The 22,019-nt window shown below is 33.0% G+C and overlaps 1 protein-coding gene across 2 annotated transcripts in view; it reads left to right on the top strand.

The window, feature by feature from the left end:
- Nucleotides 1–10,970: 10,970 nt before the first annotated feature.
- The window catches only part of HS3ST5 (heparan sulfate-glucosamine 3-sulfotransferase 5), a 214,077-nt gene continuing 203,028 nt past the window's right edge, over nucleotides 10,971–22,019 (top strand). For both annotated transcript variants that reach the window (XM_049771206.1, XM_049771205.1), the window contains exon 1: nucleotides 10,971–11,156. The gene's annotated coding sequence lies outside the window, so the exon portion shown is untranslated. The remainder of the gene's footprint in view (nucleotides 11,157–22,019) is intronic.

Here is a 22,019-nt window from a genome sequence, read left to right as displayed (position 1 = left end):
ATAACTACATTTTGAACTGTCCTAATATTGAGAATGTATGAGGGAAATGTAGAGCCTGTTTAGGGTACAGGCGGGGGTTGGGTGGGGAGGAGGGAGATTTGGGACTTGGGTAATGGGAATGTTGCACTGGTGATGGGTGGTGTTCCTTTTATGACTGAAACCCAAACACAATCATGTATGTAATCAAGGTGTTTAAATAAAAAAAAATTATGCATTAAAAAAAAAAAAAACAAAAAAAAATAAATAAAAGCCTAAAATATTAAAAAAAAAAAAAAAACAACAAAGTGGTATGGCGTCTCTGCCTTATGTGCACTAGCCTAGGACAGACCATGGTTTGATCTCCAAGTGTCACATATGGTCCCCCAAACCAGGAGCAATTTCTGAGCGCATAGCCAGTAGTAACCCATGAGTGTCACCGGGTGTGGCCAAAATACACACACACGCACACTCAACAATGTAACATTTGGGGGAGATTATTATTTATATCTCTCAGATTTTGCCATAATATTATGCAGCAACTCTTCTTTACACTATAAGCTCTCTATTATACTTCACTGTACAAAACCTATCAAACCTATCATAATTTCCCTAATATGATTTAGAGACATTTTCATATAACTTTTTAAAAGCTACCACTGTGCCCAAAGACAGTCAGTGAGATATGTTGCAAAATCTATATGATAGAGGGACATTGGGATTTTGTTACCAGGTGGACAAATTATCACATTATGACTCTAACAGATAAAGAATCCAGGATTCTTCATGATAGAAAAATTTGAGTGGAAAAGTTGTCTCACTTGGAAAAACAAATAAAACTCTGGGAACATTGGTGGAGGGAGGTCCACACTGGTGGTTGTATTGGCTCTGATTCATTTTATGTTTGAAAACCAACTATGAACAACTTTGTAAATCATAATATTTTGAATAAAATTAAATTAAATTAAAAAAATAAAGTAGTACAAGGAATAACAGAGAATTGAATCAATGAAAATGAAAGAAAGCATTAATACTGTTTATTCTTAACCTTATTAAGCTTATCACTGCCTAGAGAAAGTTTTGACTTTCTAAGCTACATTGTCCAAGCAAGGTTTATCAAAGAGAATAATTTTTAGAAAGTAATTATTGTCTATTGAATTTGCAAATAAAGGGTTCTGGCAAGAAAAGGGAGATAAGGTATTTCCTTTGTATTCTAAAAAAGTCTGATGTTTCTTTAAATATATAGACATAGCTTAAAGGACTGAAAGAAGTTCTATTAAATGCTGTGAATCACCTTTTGATTTATGCTTTTTAATCCTGTTCTGCTTATTGTGTGCTTTTTCAATAATAATTCATTGTTTTGACTGTGTAACCCATTGAATTCAAAACCAGGTTTGGAAGCCCTCATACTTCCTTATTTTTAGGCAATGTCACAGTTCCCATTGCCTTTAATGAACATTCATGGGAAACTCAGAATACTTATCATTGTCATCTCTGGTATGATAAAACCTCCTCCCATTAAAAACAGTTTAGGTATTTGGGAGGAGGTGATACCGAATAGAATGGAATACCGGATTTTAAATATGAGATGCTGTTTTTATAAGATATTACTGAAAAACTAGCTATGAGTCTATGTTTTCGTACTAGACACTTTAAGAAAATGACTGTAATTACATAAAGAAGAGAATTCAGATTACATAGTGGACTATTTTTACACTTTAAATTGCAAAAAATATTTTTGCGCATACAATCCAATGTTTCATGAAAGATTTAAATCAGAACACAACACTAGTTTTCTGTTTAGCAAAGATCATTTCATGTAAATTGTTAATGTCACCTCTAATGGATTTCAGTTGATATCTTCTTTGCGATCCCCAAATTATATCTAAGATTCTTGCATTAAATATTGAAATGTTTGGTTATCATTTTGTTTCACTGAGGTATTTTTAGATAGTGATTTTAAATAAATTGAAAAGAGTTCAGTAATGATAAAACTAATGACAAATTACTGCTTTGTGAATTGGTGCTTTTTGAATGAAATAAAGGCAAAATATTAGATTGGACAGCTTGAATTCAAACTCCCTTCACCTATATCACACATACCCAGGTTAGGAAGTGTAGGAGACTATGATTAGTGATAGAATCAAAGATCATCATTTTCTCAGTACTACGAAATGGTCTTGTGACAAGGAAGAGGTTCCACTAAATCTCTTTAAATCATGAAGTTAAGAATAAAAATAATTTAAGAGTTTCTGAGAGAGGGACTGGAGAGAGGGATTCTATGGGTATGGTGTTTTCCTTGAATGCTGACCTGGGTTTGATCCATGGTACCCCATTTGGTCCCAGGAGTGCTGCCAGAAGTGATCCATAATTCAGAACCAGGAATACTACAGGATGTGATACCAAAAGCAGCAAATAAAAATAGTTGTTAATAAAATGCAAATTAGCCAGAGAGATAGCACAGTGGCGTTTGCCTTGCAAGCAGCCGACCCAGGACATAAGGTGGTTGGTTCGAATCCTGGTGTTCCATATGGTCCTCCGTGTCTGCCAGGAGCCATTTCTAAGCAGATAGCCAGAAGTAACCCCTGAGCACTGCCGGGTGTGGCCAAAAAACAAAAATAAATAAATAAATAAAATGCAAATTAAAGGATGAATGAGTGACTGTGTGTAATATTGAGAATAAAACCAAAAAAAAAAAAAACAAAACACCAGCATAAAACAAAAAGATCATCATATATTGTGATAACAAAAAATGAATTCTACACAATTTTTAAAACTGTTCTCGTTAAGTATTTTCCTTTTTCTAAATAATAAGTACTTCAAACATTGAATAATCAATGTCAAATGCCCAGATGCTACTATTTGCCACTCTATCTACATTGATGACTCGAAGATAATGAATTCCACCACCATAAGAAACAGACAAGTGTAAATTAAAGGTGAGAACTACAGTTCACACCTTTTGCCTTGAGAGTGAAATTCCAGTCTCTTAAATCTAGCTTTACTAGTTGCATATTAAAGGGAGGAAATGGAGATCTAATTCTAAAATGCTGAATACTTAGGACCCAAGGAAACCCCATTTTAGTTTCAAAATTAACATCATGCCACTGAAATTTCTTTAACAATGCAAAACAGCATTTATCAGATTTACATTAGTACTTTTGATGGTTTCACTCGTTAAATAATGACTAAGCATCGTCATTGAAATAGAGTTATCTCTTTTAGTTATATTAGCCTCGGCATTTCTATTGCCATTGGTTTTCTGATTTTCTTTTCTTTTATTTTTTTGGTTTTGGGACCACACTCTGTAAGGCTCAGGGGTTACTCCTGGCTATACTCTCAGAAATTGCTCCTGACTTGGGAGACATTATGGGAGGCCAGAGGATCACACCTGGTCAGTCTTGGGTCAGTAGCATGCAAGGCAAATGCCCTACTACTGCTCAGGCCCTAATTTTCTGATGACTTTTTATAATTTGATATGTTTAAAGTAGCAAAATGGTAAAAATGTTATCATTGTACAAACTACTTACAAATACTGCATGAATAGCAGGTGCATATATAATACCAAGTAACATTTTTGGTAAAATACTAGTGAGCATACATGTTATTGTTTTTAGGGAAGTTATATCTTCCTATAAGTACATATATCTTATATTCTAATGGTACATGTATTTTGTTTATGTGCTTCTCTTGTATTTATCTCTCTTCTCTATTGCTTAATATTTTGTCTTATTTGCATGGTTGGTGTCGTCATTCATATCTGTTAGTTACCTAAACGGCTGTCACTAATTTAGGAAAGTACCTAAGACTAGACATGAAAGTCTAACACTGATGATAATTAGGGTTTACACCTGGCTTTATATTCAAGAATTACAACTGGTAGGCTAGGAAGGCCATATAGGATGCCAGGGATCAAGCACAGGTTAACTTCATGAAAGGCAGGTGTTCTACTGACTATATTATCACTCTAGCTCCTACATAGATACTTTTTAAACACAGTTGTATTTTGAAAGTGTTGCAAAGATTTTAAAAAACTTTAAATATGATTTTTATTTTGCTTTATAATACTATTAATAATGGTTTCTCATGAACACAATTCTATATCACACCCACCTCTAGGGTAAATATCACCTTCCCCCACATACCCAGCAAACCTCTTTTTAAAAAAATGTTTTAATATTTTTAATTTATTTTTTATTGTGGTCAAAGTGAATTACAATAATTTCACAGAAATATTTAAGGCACATAGTAACAATGAATGAGGGGCATTCCCACCACTAGTGTTGTCTTCTTTCCACCCCTTTTCCCAGAATGCATGCCATATCTCCCTTCTTTATCCCCCATCATGCTAGTGTAACTGCCAGTGTACCTCTTTTTATCCTTTCAAAGTTAACCTAACAGTAGAAGTATCATGGAAACTTTGTAAGTATTAGATTACAATATCATTGCACATAAATACTATACAATTTAGTGATGTTGAAACCATATTACCTTAACTATAATAAAAATTTAAATAACCATAAACCATAGAAAGTAAAAAGGTTGCTTTTCCTGGCCAATATGAGTTCAAGATTCAAACCCTAACACAGCTGGGTGTGGTCAACATCTTTCCCAAAATTAAAAATAAAAAATTTAAAAACTAATTAAATCTACATTTGTTACTGGTTTAAAAAAATAAAAATTTTTGGTGGATATTACCATATTTTTTGTAACATTAGACACACTATTTTCTTCCCAAAAGTGTGACTTATGGAGCAAATGCCACCTAGGGCTGAAGCCTGAATGAAAGGGAGGAGAGCCTCTAAAAACTATGCATGTCTGAGGCCTGAGCAATAGCACAGTGGTAGAGCATTTGCCTTGCAAATGGCTGATTCAGGATGGATTAGGGTTCGATCCTTGGCATCCCTTATAGTCCCCTTAGCCAGGAGCGATTTCTGAGCACATAGTCAGGAGTAACCCCTGAGCATCACTGGGTGTAGGCCAAAAACAACCAAAAAAATTATATGTCTTATGATCAGGCACATCTTATAGAGTGAAATAAATAGTACTTATTTTAGGACATTTTAGAGCCTGGATTAAAAACTACATTACATAGTCTCAGTTAAGAATAACTTTAATGAGGGGCCAGAGTGATAGCACAGTGGTAGGGCATTTGCTGACCTAGGACAGACCTTGGTTTGATCCCGGGCGTCCCAGGCCAGGAGCAATTTTTGAGCACATAGCCACGAGTAAACCCTGAGTGTCACCGGATGTGGCACAAAAATACCAAAAAACAAACAAACAAACAAAAAAACAAAACAAAAAAAACCCCAGTAACTTTAATGACATTTAATAATACCTTTTGCTACTTTTTTACTCATTTCAAACTTTCACTTATATTAGTGCAGGGAACATGCTTTCTAAAATGTTCTTGGAATTATACTAAGCAAAAATAATGTAGTACAAATTAACATATAAACTTTCTACATTTCTCAGCAGAGTTGCCTTCAATCTTTCAGCAAAAAAAAACATATTTTAATGTTTTTAACAGTTTAAACATATTTATAATTTTCATTTTTTATGCCATGAAGGTAGAAGAGTGTGTAATTCATTTTCAGAGAAGTTTTCTGACAATCTAGTCTAGATAACATAGGTCCATACTTAACAGTGTTGAAGATACAGTTAGTTAAATATTCTTTGACATTTATGCTTTCTCTGTGTATATATCTGATGGGTCCATCAAAATTTAAAATATTTCAAATCAACATTAAAGTTGCAGTACCAATTGTTAGATGACATCGATTTTACATCTTGTGGAGAGATGGAAAAGTCTATCTAAGTGTATCGTACCTATGCACAGAAGTAATACAAATCCTCCTTTCCTGGCGCCAAAAATAAATGAAAATGATGGCTGATAAAAGCTAAAAACATTTTTCTCTTTTGCACTCATGGAAAATTTTGTCTGCAGAGATCAGAATCTTGCATTAAGCAGCCTCAATGAGCCAGGCACTCTAATATATGCAGACAATTGTTGAAGACACAATCCCTACCCTCAACTCTTATTAATAAAAAAAAAACAGTTTAAAAGAATCAATAGTAAATAAGAAAAAAACATAAGTAGGAAGATATATTATAAATTCTATGTAGAGCTACATCCATTTCCATGAGTCTCCACTAAGATTTATTTATCTAGAGTAGAATTTAGTGTTTTTCTATAAGTATTAGTTCTATTATATTATATATTTATTGTATGAATTATATAAACAAATATATAATATATTAACATAATATATTAATTTTAATATATTTTATTTTAAATCTCTAAAACAGAACCCACAGCAGAACTATTGGAAAAAAAAATCAGTGTATTAGAAAGAGCAATCAAGTGGCAGATTGCAACGTGCCCCATGATGCCCTTTGTGAAATTTACCACCTTTCAGAGTATGAACCTCTGTATTATCAGCGTTAGAGTTGTTGCCTCCTTGAGGTAATCATTTTTTGGGTCAGATTCACAAGGAACTGAAGTACCTGAATTAGCTGATCAACAAAATGAAAAATCAATGAATTGGAATCATTTCACTATATGTCCAAAATGTTAGTCTCTCTGTACCCTTTGCTTCCTTCTAATCTAAGGTCACTGAGGAAACTGACCAGTAAATGTGAATGGTTTTTGAGGGGTATAGGCCACAGAGGAAATCTGAGGAATATTTTAAGAAATTACTTTTTAGTTTAACAGGGAAAATATATGATCCTGATTCACACTGGAAATGTCTGGTTCCTAGATTTTCTCTTATTTATTCTCAAAGAATAATGTGGTCAAACATGTTCCATTGAATTCTAGAACTCTAGAGTTTCTTAGTGGATAATTTTCTAAGGGACAGATTCTTTTAAAAAGAAAAAAAAAATTTTTTTTTTGGTTTTTGGGCCACCCCCAGCGGTGCTCAGGGTTACTCCTGCTATCTGGCTCAGGAAATAGCTCCTGGCAGGCACAGGGGACCATATGGGGACACCAGGATTCAAACTAACTACCTTAGGTCCTGGATTCAGCTGCTTGCAAGGCAAACACCGCTGTTGCTATCTCTCCTCCCCAGAAAAATAAAATTTAACTATAGCTATTAATACTTAAACATTTCTTGTCCTGTTAAAATGTAATTTATGGCTAGAAAAGTAGGACGGGGGGGTTAGGCCACATACTTATACATACAGTTTGATACCATGTATTCAATTCATGTACCAATGTTAGATTGCCCTGGTCACCAACAGGAGTTATTATCACCAGGTGTGGCTCTTACAGCTTCCCCAACAAATTTCAAGTTCTTTAATCAGATTTTAGTCTTAAATTTATCTAGAAATATTGTTTTCAATTAACTTTTTCTGTTCAGGAAAATTTTAATTACATTTTGTTGATTTATCATTGGTTTACATTGCCACATTTATAGGCATTGCTGGCCACCACTAGTGTGTGTAGAATTCACTGAACCCACCACTAAATTCCAGTACCATCCCATCATCAAAAGACCCAACCCCTCCTTTCACTTTGACCACTATTATTTTTTTTATCGTATTAGGAGTTCATTTTTGTTGTTTGGTTTAATAATATGGACTCTATTTTTGAATTTTAAACCATTTGTTAATTGTATTTCTCTGTTTCCCTTTTTCACTTAGCCAGTCACATTTTATCCATGGGATCCTAAATCTCTTTCCATTTTTATTGAAAGTATAGTATTCTGTATTCAGTTATTTGTCAATGGACATTTAGATTTTCATGTTTTTGCGATTGTGAATTGTGCTGAAATGAATGTATATACCATTTTAAACTAGAGTTTTTATGTCTTTCAGATTAAAGCCTATATTACTGAATCACATAGTATTTTACTTAATTTTTAACTGAATTTCCATACTGCTTTCTAAAGAAGTGATGTCAAATACACTCCCAATGGCAGTGTCAGAATTCTTTCTCTACATTGTGACAGTGCTCATTGTTTCCAATATTTTAAAGATTATTCTCACTTATTGTGAGTAGTTCTTTGTTACTGTGATATAGAGTTTCCTAATCCTAATTGATGCAAATAATTTGTATGCATTATTGGTCCACTTGTTTGTCTTTGGAAAAGTATCTACTGAGATCCTTTGCCATTTTTCAATTGGACTGTTTGCTTTTTGGTTAATGAAGTAGCAAATTTTTTAATATATTTTGGATATCAGCTCATGTTAAGTTTTACAAGTGCTAAGAAACCCATTTTTCATATTCTTTCTTATTTCCTTAGTGTTGACTTCATTTTTGGTAGCTTCTCTTCTCATTATCTTCATATGACTCCCTTTAGTTAAAATGTTTAGCTTGTATGCATTGTCTACTAAGGAAAGCAAAACTTTGTTTTATAATATAACTGTCAAAGCCCCAGAATGGAAACCATTAACTCATTAAAATTATGAGCTTATTCCTGAAGTGTAAGTAGAGAGAGAGAGAAATACAGATATTTTCTGAAGCTTATAAGGGCATATATTTAGGAAGGAGTAACAGCTTCCCACCAAACTACATAGAATATTAGTTAAAGGTAATAGGAACTCTAGAAGGATTTGTATAATAGAGAGACTTAAACATCAAACTAAGGACCTAGGATTTAAAATAATTTACCAAAAGAAAAACATGCTTTTTAGACAAGAGTGACCTAATAAAGCCATTATTTAAGATTATTTTAGAGCAATTATAAGACATATTACAATTGAAAAAAGACATTATATAAAAGTCTATGATAATAAGCTGGGAAAATCATGACTATGATTGAATATGAAATATTCTGTAATGAATAAATGATGAAGTAATGAATGTGAACAGTATTTCAAAAAAATCCATAGGACTTGGCAAGATAATAAAATGAGCTTTGCATTGGAACTTTAAATCATCAAATGAGAAATTCATGTAATACTGTAGCTTTGGCACTAATCTTTGACACTCATCTTTTTCATTTGGGGACACACATGGAAATGCTCAAGGGCTTTGTTGGCTCTGTTCTCAAGGGTTGTTCCTGATGGTGCTCAGGGCACCATACAGTACTGGAAATAAAAGCTGCACCTCAAGTCATGCATAGCATGTGTTCAGCCTAAATTAAAAATACTTCTTTTATCTGCCTTACCTCTCCAACCCTCTTCTTCTTAACTCTGAACTAAACTTTTCCATTACTTTTTTGTTCTAACTGGTCATTATTTTTCATGTGTCATTATATCTAAAATATGCAACTTTCCTGTGAGTCTAAAAGAAGGCAAGTTCCAATCTCAGAATTAGGGTAGTTTTTAGAGTGAAAACTTCTCTTTCATTGCATCTTATATTGCAGTAAAAATGATAAATTATGTTACAATCCTGAATTAAGCTTTAACAAACTTAAAAAGTTTTAAACACTTTCTCAATCTACAAAATTACTGTTAGTGAGGCCAAAGCAATAGTACAGTGGCAGGGCATTTACCTTGCACGTGACCATTCAATTCCCAGCATCCCAAATGGTCCCCTGAGCTTGCCAGGAGCAATTTTGATCACAGAACCATGAATAACCTCTGAACACCACTGTGTGGCCCCAAAACAAAACACACGCACACAATAATACTGTTAGCAAATAACAGAAACCAACTAACTTAAACAAGTAAATTTCAGAGGGAAGCTCAGCTAGTAATGATTATGTCATCAGCTCATCAATAACAGGAACCTACATCCTTTGCATCTCTGGACTTCCATTGTGTATTGCGTTATAGTGACAAGCCAAGTGCTCTTTTTTTTCATGCACCATATCCTTATTTAGGCAAACAAATATATGAAAAATAAAAGAGAAATACTTATCTTTATATTTATCAATAAAGCAAATTTCAGCTTAAACCTCGTGCTCATATTCTTATAGTTCATGAACTATATAAATGTCTTATAGATCATAAACGCAAACGGTGTTTAATAGCTACTCTTAGTAGTAAGGAAGACTGCAAATGTGAACATTTATTTTCTTGCTATTTGTGAAAAATAACAAGGAAGAAGAATGTTGGGAAAGTTTTAGGTTGAGCAAGTAGTGGGATTGTTTATTTAATATAATAAACATACAAGTTTATAATTTTACTGTGTATAATATTTATAGTTTACACAGTATGCTTTCCTTTTATTGGTGTTTGGAGTTGTTCCTCTTAGAGCACTCAGAAATTATTTCTGTTGATACTTGGGGACCAAATGGGATGCCAGAGATCAAATCCAGGTCAGCTGAATGCAAAAAAAATGCCCAACCCATTGTATTGTTGCTCCAGCCCCTACACCTTCCACATTTTTACTCATTATGTTTATTTACATAAATTTATTTCTCTGTTATTTAGAAGACTACATGAATGATAAATTACTAGTTTTAAGAATAGATGTTTTATTCTCCTTTTCTATTTACCATTGCCAATGTGTGTTTCACTTATTCTGAAAAGGTGCTACAATTTTGGTTCCCTGTAGAGGCATTATATATAAACTAGAAAGAACATTATATTTATTTATATCTAATTATCTTGGCATGCATGACCCATGTGACCACATTTGCTCATATAGCTCATATAGCAAATGTACTAGAGGATTCTATGGGGATTTAGTAAAGGTATCACATTCTAGCTTTTCTGGGATGTGATAGAGTCTTGTGTAAAGATTTATTTCCAAGAGACCTCATCAACCTTGACTTAGAAAGAAACTCAGCACCAAAATGTAGCACCTGCATCTCAAAAATAAAATTAGCAATTATAGCTCTTGATGCAATGTTTAGGAAAAAAGAGTCAATTAAAGTAAAATAAATTCAACCAGGATCCTCTGTAAGTAGCAACATCATGCAATTCTGACTTCACTATGACATGAAAATTTAAATGACAACTGTGCTAAATAGGAAACAGCAAACTCAGGCCAAGGGTATATTTAGTAACATGCTGGTTTACTCAAAATAACCTTCTCCATAGCAGATTCTCTATAAATTTCAGGTAACCCATAATTCATTTTTCTGTTCTGTTTAGAAATAATCAGGTATCCAGAAGCTTCAACTTTGAGGTCTTCTCTTCTCAATGGCATTTCTGGAGTAACATCAGGAGGCTGTGCCAACCTTGAGCCACTAGGAAATTAAATAGAGACACAGTTTATATATACTTCTTGAAAATTTCCATCATCTGTGTTCAAAACTTTTGAGAAGCATAAGGACTTATTGAAGGTAAGTGAATTTTGGAGTTAATTCATACTCTTGCATGACTCTACATCAAAAGTGAATATTTAATATATCTTGATCAAGTATAGTCTCCATCCTCCAAACTTGGTATATAAAATACAAAGTTTGAAAACTGTTATACATTGTTTAATTATAAATCCAAGCAATTCAGGATAGTATTCTTGATATTTGAGAATAACTTTTATGTAAAAAAAAGCAAGACTTATGGGGGTCCTCAAGTTTTGCAGTGCATATTAGCCACATGAATAAAGAGAAGATCCCTTGAAATGATTATTTCAGGCCACATTTCAGTGACATAGAATCATTAGGCTCAGGCTCAGTCCCAGAAATTTGCATTTTAGTTACTAACTCCAAATCATTCTGGTGATTTGGTAGGTTTGGAGATTTGAGAAACACTATAATTGCCATTTGAATGCATGCTTCTAATTTTCAGACTTGACATTAAATGAGTTGTATGTTGTTCGATACATTCTGTTACATGAATAGACAAGGAATGGATTATTTTTGTACAGAAGTCTTAAATGAGTTCCCTTTGTTCCTTACAACCCCTTTAAAGTTTTATTATTTCTCTTTGAAATTCCTTTTTGGGAATCCAATATGACAAACTAATCTCTTGATCTCTTAGAGTAATAATTTAGCCTTCTCTCTATAGCTGTTTCTTTGTTCCATATCATGTTTTAATTTAATAGATATTTTTGTTTATTGAATATAAATAAAAATATATGTAAGATTAAAATTATGAACTAGAGAGCTGGATCCGCAGTACATCTGGTAGGCTTGAGGCCAATCCAGGTCTAATCTCAGCATCTTATATTGTCCACTGACCACTGCCAGTAGCTATTCTTGAGTAGAGCCAGGAGTAAACTTGAGTATCACTGGCTGTTAGCCCAAAGACAGAAAAGGAAAGAAAATGTAAGTTATAAACTATATGAAATGAAAGTTATAAACTATGACCCTTTTTTACTTTGTGAAAATTCAGTCTTAGAATAAATATGCTTAGTATGTCTTAGTTGATTTTTCTTTTCAATTTTTCTTTTGCAAACAAAATTATAAATCATACATTTTATTTTACACATACATTTCATCAATACCAGTTTATGCATTTCTATTTCTAAGCAATCATTTTCCAACTTTGTCTTCATATTTTGTGATTTTTACATTATAAAAGCTTTGCTTTTTTTTTTCAAATAGAAGGCATTGTTGTTAGGACTATAGACCTTAAATTAAAGATTCAATATATTTCTAGTAGAAGTATAATTTCAAATCACAGTTCTTCATTTAGATCATGATATGTCTTTTATATATTTTCATCTTTTTTATCAATGTTTGTATGTACTTTTTAATATTGTAGAGAATATCTTATTTGTAGAAAACTAAATGGTGTGCTTGAGAGACAGCTCAGTATGCTGAGCATATAGTTTTTATCCCTGGCACTAATAATATGTGATCCCTAAGTACTACTGGGTGTGACCAACTAACACAAAATCAAAAGTAATCCCTGAACATTACCATCTGTGACCCAAAATTTAAAAAAGAAAAACAAAAATAAGCAATGAATAATGAATAATTATATCTAGAATAGCAGCAGATAGAGATACCTGCTAAAGTTAATATTACCCAAGGAAAGTGTTAACTTAATCATAATTAATTTAGTAATATTCATAAAATAAAAATGAATAGAAATTCAATTTTACAGAATTGAATTTTAATAATATATATTGTTGGGATCCAAAGAGATAGTATAGAAGATAAAGTGTTATCCTTGCATGTGACTAATGTAGGTTCAATCCCTGGGATCCCATATAGTCTCCCAAGTACCAGTAGTGGTGCCTGAGCAAAGCACTAAGAGCAAGCCTTGAACCAGTACTACTATGTGTGACCCTAAAATAAAACTAAAACAATGTGCATTTTCTGTAAGAATTGTCCATACAACTTGAATTTCCATACATGTAGATAATGTTATAAAATTTGGGCTGGAGAGATAGCATGGAGGTAAGGCGTTTGCCTTGCATGCAGAAGGTCGGTGGTTTGAATCCTGGCATCTTATCCCCCGAGCCTGCCAGGAGCGATTTCTGAACATAGAGCCAGGAGAAACCCCTGAGCACTTCCGGGTGTGACCCAAAAACAAAACAAAACAAAACAAAAATTCTAAAATTTGTAGTAAACAAAATAATTAACGGCTCAAATATGTTGTACACAAATTTATGGCACAATAAATTCTTCAAGTGAAGTTTATTAGAGCTTCCAGTATGTAAATTCTGTGAAGCTTTTATTTCCAAAAGATAGAAAAGTACTCTGTTTTTCTCTTCTTTGCAGAGGAGCAGGTGTAGAAAGAATGGGATTGTCCTCAAGTGAGTCACATTCATTATCATTAGTGTATTTTTCTTAAACTGTGATTCCCTAAAGAAAACATAAAATGTAATTTTAGGGATCTTGAGTGAGGCAGTATGAGTGAGGAAGTAAAATACATAAGAATAAATCACAGAAACTTTATTGAGTCATGGAAGCATAAAGTCTTACAGCAGAAAAGAACCATTGAGATCTACTCTGGTAAAGAGCAATATGAAGACTGGTCTGACCTAACAAGAAAAAAACTAAGCAAATATTTTTTCATTGAAAATTTCTTAAGTAAGAAAGATAGGTGCAGGGTTTTCCTATGATGAAGATGAGGAAAACATTATGTGTGTCCTTATCATTGTAATTGAATTTACATCATTAATCATCTTAGTTGTCAGTAGCTAATCCTTCTTGCCGTTATCCTGGAAGTTAAAACAGCAAATTTATGTTTATTTCAGCATGGTTAGCATTGTCTGGATATCTAATATTGAGAGGAAAAAGAACTGAAAAAAAGATACAGCTTTAGAGCAGTAGAACCATCTGGGATCATTAAGTATAGGAGAAAAAGGATTTAAATATGCAAGAAATCTCTGCGGAGAATTAGTGTTATTATTAAGCAGTATAATAATGATGCTTGTTAGCCAAAAGGATAAACTGTGTCTATTATTCTCAATTTAAGAAGTTGGGAAGTCATTAAAGTTTATCTAATAAATTACAATTATTTGTATTGATAAACATTCATAGTATAGTGTAAAAAAAAACAAGTTACAAAGTCATCTGATTAGGTTGTCCTATAATTAAAAATAGATATATAGGTTGAAAATTAAAATTACATTCAAAACATTTATAACCTGTTAATGTATAATCAGTTAATGAAATTATGATTGATTCTTATTGCTTCTCAGAAATTGTGAAAATATGAGATAAATTTTAAATATAATTTTTAAATAATTTTATGTCTGAGAAATATTGTTACTTTAGAAATTTACTTTTATACAAATAGTAGTCTGCTAATTGTGCTAATTGTTGTTTACAACAGACTTCAAGCAAGGCTACTACTTCTGATATTATTAAAGTGATTTTGATGAGAATCATGGTTACAATTAAATTTTAAAAATTTAGATGCAGTTCTTCTTTTTCAGCATTTTTTCAGTAGAATAGCATTCTCTAGTTTCTTCATTAAACCTGATCATTTCAATTTATTGATGACGAAATTCTGGAAAATGTATATTTTTGTATCGCATTATTCCGATGTGATTTTAAGAATAGTCTACTATAATAGTTTTCTCTGTTTTGCTAATTTTTCTTAATTTTATGTTTTGTTACATTAGTCTTAATATGACTTTGTTCTTTAAATCTCCAGTGTAACACACAGCTAGTCTCACCATTATTAGTACCAGCTGTGGTTGGCCTATGATTTTGCTCATTCTGTTTGAATCCAAAGTAATTAGCTCGTTAGTTTAATGACAATATTTGTTAATGGGATTTTAGGGCCAAATTCTGCTGTTCCAATGTGGGTGGTGTATTTGAGGAAAGAATCTGGCCCTTATGTTTTAAGCATAAGCTGTATAATTTGATTTCAAAATGATGGTTGAGATAGTTTGAGGTAGAAAAATGAAATCTACATTTATCTGAGTTTCTCAGTTTTAAGAAACAGAAAGTAAAAGGGACAATTTATAAAATGGCAAGCTCACAGAAAATCTTTGATACAACTCTCCTGCATTTGTCATTTATATATTGGACTATAAAATGAAATTATTATCAAGCAAATTCTCTCCTATGATAAAGCATACATTGTGTCCTTTTGGTCCTGTTAAACATTATTGATCATTGTGATTTTCTAGATTTTTAGAGCTATAGTTGTCATAAAACATTGTATAAGTTTAAGTTGATCATTTAAACACAAAATATTTATAAACATTTAAATCTGTAAGTTATTTTGTAAATATTTTGACTTTAAGTACTCTTTAATTTGTCCGGAATAATAAATATTTGAAGAATTTTTGTAGAACATATTGTTATAGATAATGTTGGAAGTTCCAAGAAGACTGATTTTAGCAAATATTTATAAAACAAAAATAAATACCTAGTAACAATTGAGATATCCAACAGTGAATGATGAGAGATCTTGAATTTACTATCATTGTAGGGAAGGAAGTAACTACTAAGGTATGGTCTACTAAGTGTTTTATGACCTACCAAACTGCTCTTCAAATATTCTGAATATATTTTAATAGCTAAATATCATAAACCATTCTTGAAACAATTACTACAAGATAAACTACACCAAAGAAAGGTGTGTATATATATTATATATATATATAATATATATATTATATATAAACTACACCAAAGAAAGGTGAGTATATAAACTACTATGAAATGACTAATTATAAGCATTTGGAATATTTAACTATGAAACTAAATATAATATAGAAGTTAGGATTACAGAACAAAAATATATATTAAAATATCTTGAAGAAATAAAACAAAAATAATTGGTAGGATATGTGATGGAGACAAGTTTTTTGAAAGTTAGCTTAATTCTTACTATAACTAGGAATCAGTAAATATAACATAAAGTTGACAAATCTATTATAGAAGTGTATTCATATTTAACAATGATAAATGACATGTTAGGAATTTAGAACTAGCAGAAAAGTTATAAAAATACTTTTTCTAAAGGAATGTAGGAAATATTCAAAAATACATAAGATTAGTAACTTATTTAAAGTTACAAATTTCACATAAAATTATATGAATCTAGGGGCCAGCATGATAGCACAGTCCCATATGGTCCCTCAAGCCAGGAGCGATTTCTGAGTACATAGCCGGAAGTAGCCCCTGAGTGTCACCAGGTGTGGCCCAAAACCAAAAAAATAAAATAAAATAATGATAATTATATGAATCTATCATCATAAATCAGGAGAATATACACCTATGAATTTTCCTAAGATGACTGCATTAAAATGTGAAGGAAGACAGACTATAAAGTAGAAGTGATAGTTGAAGTCTTTTTATTTTTTTATTAAAATTATTTATTTTAAAACACCATGATTTACAAAGTTGTTCATAATACAGCAGTTTTAGGCATTCAATAGATCAGCACTAATCCCACCACAGTTCACCATTTTCCTACCCTATTTTCATTTTCCAAGCCTGTCTCCTTCACAAGTAGAAAATAATTTACTTTATATTGCTTGTTACAACTAACTGCTAATGGAATTATCTAAAAATGCTTCAGCAAAAGAAAATTTGTGAAAATTATATTATCTCACAAGAGGTCATTAAGTCATTGTCTGAGTGTTGACTAAGCTGTTGCTGGTTGAGCATTCTGTGTTGTTGTTTTGTTAATTGAGCTTAGCTGACTTTTATTCTATTTTCTAATCTAATCTGATGGGATTCTACTGGGGTAACAGTATTAAAAAATTTGGAGGTTTTTTAATATAAAAATAATTTTTATTTTGACCAAAATGGATCACATATCTTTCACAGTAATATTTTAGGTACATATTAACATTGAATCAGGGAATTCCCACCACCAAAGTTGTCCGCCCTCTACCCCCATTCGCAGCATGCGTCCCATATCCCCCTCCCTCACCCCCCAGGCTGCTAGTATAAGTGGTCTCCTCTGTGTCTAGCTTGTTGTAGATTGGGTATCCATTCTGTTGTCGTTGGCTTTAGATTTGGTGTCCGATCATTTTTATTGCTACTTAGTGATCATGCAACTGTTTGGTCTTGGTATCCTCCATTATTTCCCCCTCAATTTGAGAGGTGTAACAAGATGGTTCAAGTTATGTGGTTCTATTTGAAGAAAAGAAAAGAAATAAAATGGGGTTAAAATTAAACAAGCAGAAAATGGGTTGAGTCCTTCTCGAGGCTCTAAACATCAATTTGAGAAAAGAAAGGGAAAAATGAAGAGAAACACCACAACAATACAAAAAGGAAAATCAAAGACAAGCAACAAAGACAAGCACCACACAATAACCATGGTCCTGGAATAAAAACAAAACAGAGCACAAAATAAAAAATGAAGACAACAACAATAACAAAACCAAAAAAAATATAATTTTGTGCTGCTTCTTTTTTTTTCTGCATAGGCACAGTATATATTGGGGAAATTACAAAGGGAATTCCCTTGGCCTAAGAGACACAGGGTTTCTCCGCCCTTGATATATACTGTTATGGGAATAACTACAGACTCCATACTTGTTCATTTACTCTTTCCTAGGTCCTTTTGTGGTATATGGAAAATTTCTGCTCCATCATGGATGGTAAGATTAGACCTCTGTATCTAGAGATCTTTGTCTCTGCATAGGTCAAAGAATAAAGCCTATGATGAAGTCTTTCTTTACGGTCTTAGAAGTTCTGTTCCATCACTGTTGTTTTAATTAGTCTTCTGTAGTTGGTGGTCTTGGTTTTTGCACTGATCATAGGATGAAGTCTAGGATAGAGTCTTTTGTTATGTTTCCAGAAGACCTGTTCAGTTCTAGTTGTCTGGGTAAGACCTCTGGAATTAGAGATCTTGGTTGTTGTGTAGGCCTTAGCCTAAACTAGGGCTTTTTTTTTTTTTTTGGTTTTTGGGCCACACCCGGTAACACTCAGGGGTTACTCCTGGCTATGTGCTCAGAAGTTGCTCCTGGCTTGGGGGACCATATGGGACACCGGGGGATCGAACCGCGGTCCATCCAAGGCTAGCGCAGGCAAGGCAGGCACCTTACCTTTAGCGCCACCGCCCAGCCCCTACTAGGGCTTTTTTATTGGTTCCAGGATACGTTCTGCCCAGTCATGGTCGTCAAAGTCAGTCTTGTGTAGATAGCAATCTTGGCTTTTGCATAGACCAAAGGATGACAAGACTTCTGATTTTATCTTATCGTTAGATGGTGAAGTAAGACAACCTGCTCTTAGATCAATTTGTTGCCATTTCCTCATTGTCAGGATATCATATCAAAACTGGCGCATGTTCGAGTGGAGCAGTATTAAGAATGTCCCAGAGGGAGTTTGGTTCTTGGAGCTGCTGTGGAGAACTGTGTCTATGTCTGGGTTGGATGGTCGCTGTCTAATCACCTGGAGTCTAAGTTAGGTCCACATGACATATGTTCAAGGTGGAAGGTGACCCTGTATTGTAAAAAATTAAGAGTTCTTACCCCTAGTAGATAAGAGCTTGTTTCTATAAGTATGTCTTTGCAGGAAGAAATGGTGCTATATTATATTCCAGGTGTATTTGGGGGTGGGAGTGTCAAGCTCCACACTCTCTGTGCCCTGGTTTTGACCTGAGCTACTATCCCAGGCAAGACAGAAAAATTTGGAGGTTTTTATGCAAGCACATATGTGGTCATACATTTTAGGAACTCCAGGTTCTGTTCAACTAAGCCAGTGAACTTACATTGGCCATGACCATGGGATGTGGGCATGGTTTCTGGGGCTTTTAGCAGTATGAGGGGAGTGGGAGGCAACCCACCCCACCTCCACTCCCAGAAATCCCCAGAACTTTCATACCAAAAACAGTATGTCTGGAATTCTAGTCTATTTGGTGTCTGGTGGGATTCGTTCTGAACCACTGAAGATGGGCTGTTTGCATGATGGCACCTATGGAATGTAAATTTGGCTGCCATGGCTTGGTAGGCCAAGGTCTTGACCTGCATTCTCCCAAGACACCTTAGAATTTTCAACCAGAAGACCATTGTACCCATGAATTTTAGTGGCTTAGCTTGTATCCTTTTTTCTTTGTTTAATAATTTTAGATGAATCACCATAAAATACAGTTATAAATTTATTTATATTCAGTCTAATACCCATTCTTCCACTAGTGTACATTTTTGTCACCAGTATTCCTAGTTTCCCATCCCTCTTTCCCTGTCATCACTCCTTCCAGCCTGCCACCATGACAGACATTTCCCTCTCCCTCCATCTCTGCCTTCCCTACCCCCTGTCTCTCTCTTTCTTTCTTTCTTTCTTTCTTTCTTTCTTTCTTTCTTTCTTTCTTTCTTTCTTTCTTTCTTTCTTTCTTTCTTTCTTTCTTTCTTTCTTTCTTTCTTTCTTTCTTTCTCTTCTTTTCTTTCTTTCTTTCTTTCTTTCTTTTTCTTTCTTTCTCTTTCTTTCTTTCTTTTTTCTTTCTTTCTTTCTTTCTTTCTTTTCTTCTTTCTTTCTCTCTCTCTCTCTTTTTCTTTCTTCTTTCTTTCTTCTCTCTCTTCTTTCTTTCTTTCTTTCTTTCTCTTTCTTCTTTCTCTCTTCTTCTTTCTTTCTTTCTTTCTTTCTTTCTTTCTTTCTTTCTTTCTTTCTTTCTTTCTTTCCTTCCATTCGTTCTTTCTTTTTTCTTTCTTTCTTCTGTCTTTCCTTCTTTTTCTTTCATTGTTTCTTTCTTTCTTTCTTCTTTCTTTCTTTCTTTCTTTCTTTCTCTCTCTTTCTCTCTTTCTCCTCTTCCTCTGCCTTTCACTCTGTTTTTCTGTCTTCTTTTTTCTCCCTTTTAAACACTGCTTAGCAATATTCTTACTTAACGGGTATCTATGTCTTGCATCTCTTCTGAGATTAATCATGAATCTGAGGAGCTATGCCTATAAGTTTACTTGAGGGTTCCTGTGTGTCAGTGGAAGTCTTTTCAAAACCTCTAATAGTGAACTTCAAATGTGATCAATTAGCTGTCACTTTTTACATCAATAAACATAATGCATTTTACTAGCATTTTTAGGACTGGGGAAAGTATAGTAGGTAAAGGATAAAGAATAATCAATCCTAAATTATATTCAAAGATACATATCAAATAAAGTTAACAAAAATGTGAAATGAAAGGGTAGCCACATATATTTACAACACATATACACACATGTGCACCCTAATCCTAAAAGTTAACCATATACAGTGACAAATATTAACAAAACGTGTAATCATTTTACAATGTATGTAGCAATGATGAATGTTGTTTACAATGTTTGTAAGCCATGTTGGTTTTAATATACTTTTCAGTATACTTAAAATCAACCTAATGCAACTGTACTTCGATAGAATGTTTTAAAAGAAGGAATTTATGTTAAAATCTTTATATTATAGAGCTAATATATTAAATAAGTCTAAAGAAAACTTTGTAGTTAATATCTATATATAAACTATGATGAAGTTATAAAATTTTGAATAATGTTAGGCAGCTATCTATCATCAGAGTTTGTTCAAGCAGGTAATCTTAATTTATGAAAGTACTGATAAAAACACCAGTGGTCAAGTTAATTTTTAAGACAGATATGAGTACTGAACTGAGTGTTTTAAAGTTAGTTATTATAAACTAAAAATAAAATTTGATTTTATAGAAAGTATTTCTATATCAAAGACAAAATGATCCATCAAAAATTAAGGAATTAATCTCAACAAAGTGTTTTGCCATTGGCAGCAAAATGGAGTTACAAGATATTTCACATTTTAGGAGAAAGCAAGCATCCACTATCACAGTTAAGTGCATGCATTAAACTTTTTTGACTTGAAGATTAGTAGATTATTCAAATTTCTCCTACTCTAACAGGTTTTTTGGCAGCAAGACATAATTTCTGAGTTTTGAAGTCAAGAAGTTTCTGTTGAGCAGAAACTTTAGAAATTCGTACTTAGATTATGAATGCAGATTATAATAATTTTCCTAACCTTTTTGCTTCAAGTTTTCTGCATTCATATTTCAGACTTGTACATTCATTAAGGAACAACTAGGTAACTTCACTCCCAGATTAAAACATTCTTCAAGCAAAGTCCATTAACTGAACTTAGTTATAATGCAAAGCTCCATGGCCTCACAAGTGAAATGAAATACAGTTAAATAGCTTTTCTAATGTAATATCTACTTATAATAAATGCAAAATGGTTTATGATGGCAAACTTTGTAGAGCATGAAAAATTATGGGTGAGAATGCTTAGTTTTTTCTCCACTAAAATTACTTAAGAAAATTTCATGTATACAAACCATGTGACAGTTAATCAAATAAAGAAGAAAAAATACTCCAGAATGAAATTTTATATGCTGGCCTTATGGCATATTATTTTAGCAAAAGAAAAAAAAATTTTTTTTTTTGGTTTTTTGGGTCACACCCGGCGGTTCTCAGGGGTTACTCCTGGCTGTCTGCTCAGAAATAGCTCCTGGCAGGCACGGGGGACCATACGGGACACTGGGATTCGAACCAACCACCTTTGGTCCTGGATCGGCTGCTTGCAAGGCAAACGCCACTGTGCTATCTCTCTGGGCCCAAAAAGGAAATTTTTTAAGTTACCATATATTATGGTAGCATTTTCTTAAGAGAGCACAATTTTTCTAATTTAACTAAATTTCTTCCATTCTGATTTATCTTTACTGATATCAAGCATTTGTGCCAAGATTCTTAAAATAGTTATTGTTAATCAAGAAATACATGACAGAGCCCATGTTCTACAAATATAATTTTCATATTTATGTTCAGCTAATTCACCTGAAATTTTCTTTAGTTTCTCTTTTAAGATGAGGTACATGTGCACAATACACATTTTTATTTTGCCTAGCAG

The sequence above is a fragment of the Suncus etruscus genome, chromosome 4 (assembly GCF_024139225.1).
Source record: "Suncus etruscus isolate mSunEtr1 chromosome 4, mSunEtr1.pri.cur, whole genome shotgun sequence".
NCBI lineage: Eukaryota > Metazoa > Chordata > Mammalia > Eulipotyphla > Soricidae > Suncus > Suncus etruscus.
Note: the sequence above shows the minus strand (reverse complement) of the source record. Positions and strands in the feature narration are given on the sequence as shown.